This window comes from Sphaeroforma arctica (genome assembly GCF_001186125.1).
Source record: "Sphaeroforma arctica JP610 unplaced genomic scaffold supercont1.4951, whole genome shotgun sequence".
Lineage (NCBI taxonomy): Eukaryota > Ichthyosporea > Ichthyophonida > Sphaeroforma > Sphaeroforma arctica.
Genome location: NW_014035607.1, coordinates 302 through 2192, shown reverse-complemented (window position 1 = coordinate 2192; position 1891 = coordinate 302). Strand labels below are relative to the sequence as shown.

At 39.9% G+C, this 1891-nt stretch overlaps 1 non-coding gene across 1 annotated transcript; it reads right to left on the bottom strand.

Moving 5' to 3' along the window:
- Positions 1 to 1463: 1463 nt before the first annotated feature.
- Positions 1464 to 1545, bottom strand: SARC_30297. The gene has a single exon. It is a non-coding gene; the product is annotated as a tRNA-Ser (tRNA).
- Between the last annotated feature and the right edge of the window lie 346 nt (positions 1546 to 1891).

Sequence of the window (1891 nt, the reverse complement as noted above, 5' to 3'; positions counted from 1 at the left end):
AGCCTTTTCTCAGTTTGAGTCATGTTTTTTGTTTCTAGTGACCTTGCCCTCGTTCCGGTCTTGTTTATTTGACTGGGTATACTCTCACCGTCTTTTCACTGTTAACATCTTTTCGTTAGTCTTCACCACTCGTTTGGTTTGTTGATATTTTGTGAACACTTAAACAAGTGCACGTGCAGCCTGCGTCATGTAGTTTACTACAAGTCAGTTGTATGTCGGATGGCTCAATGTGAGCTGCTTACCCACACTAGACAATGATATTGAAAATGTAGAGCACGAGAGTAACTAGAGAGACACGATCACAGGAAACAACAGACCTCATCTCAAGTACTATTATCTCAATTAGGAAAATTATTATTGATCTGAGAGAGGCGCTCTAAGTCTCAATTTGTGATTTATAATTTATAATTTATAATTCTCGAGACACAGTTTTCACTTGAATTTTTCTCTCACGTTGCAGCCGCCAGGAAAAACCCTATCACCACAGCGAAGTTCACTAGCTACCCAAGCCTAGCAATATTATGTCACCCAGTCTATACAGGGATAGTATATACGTTGAGCGTATAAACAATTATAGCTTGTCTTTAATATTTTTAGGTACTATCGAGCCTTATTACGCGTCACATGAGTTTTAATCAAGACAGAAATTAACTAATAAGTATTGGCATCTCGAAGATTCATAATAGCCTGGTTCGAACCAGTCGCTCATCCATCAAGACAAGCCGCCAGTAAAGGAACAGTTTTTGCATGACTTTGAAGGCTCGGCATAGTATGCGCTGCTAGCAGCGTAAGTTATAGTACCACAAGCTATAGATATTGAGTTCAATCTTTCGCACCCAAAGTTATGGTGATAAGAGCTTCAACGAATACATACGAACACAATGTTTCTAGTAGGCCAGGCGAATTTTATCTACTTGACCTATTAGGACGAGACGATAACGAACATCAAAGAGTGCTATACATTAGAACAGCTGAAGTAAAACTTTAGAATCGAAATACTTCCACGCCAATGGTCTACGGATTTGAAGTCTGCACCCGGGGTTCTCTATACGTGGTGCAAAGTTACGATAGAAAAATATCCATACAACCGTGTATAAACATCTAGCAAATATACTATAAAGTATAACAGCTGAAGCAGAGATCAAATGATATTGTTGATAATTTTAATCGAATCCTTGTCGTGTTCACAGGTAAAAACACGATCACTTTAAGTTGAACTATATCATGCAGTAAATCGTGTTCAGCATAGAGAGCAGCACTTTTCGAGATATGATATAGAGTACTGGACGAGTCTCCTGCCAAGAGTTCATGCTTGTTTAAATATTCTCACGAGCCTTTTAATATGATGCAAGGCGAGCCACCGAGGTTCAAAACGGCAAGTGATTATCATCTGCCTGCTAGGTCAGTGGTCAGGGTTGTGGAGTTGATAGACGATCAAAAGATGAATACATTGGGAAAAATAATTGGCTTGACGAGATTTGAACTCGCGCGGCGAGACGCCACTGCATTTCGAGTGCAGCTCCATAACCACTCGGACACAAACCAGGTTATACTTCTTTTATGAGATAACATTTTTATTGTTGTAAATATTAAAGATTGTAGCAATTGGGGTTGTCACGTTGACTCCTGTCAGTGTAAATATATGACATTTTTATTTGCATTGGTCGTAAAAAACCAGACAAAACCGTGGTACTCATTAATCTAATTCCAATCAGGAGTGTGAGAAGCCTGGTATCATAGGTGTGTGGATCCGAAGCTATGCCACGTTCTAAGCGTAGTTCGAACGAGACCTGCGTATCCAAAACGTAAGTGGTGTGTTGTAACCCGCGCAACACTATTCAAGGACAATTAAAACGCACACACTGCGCCACACTAGGTCACATGTTTAGTT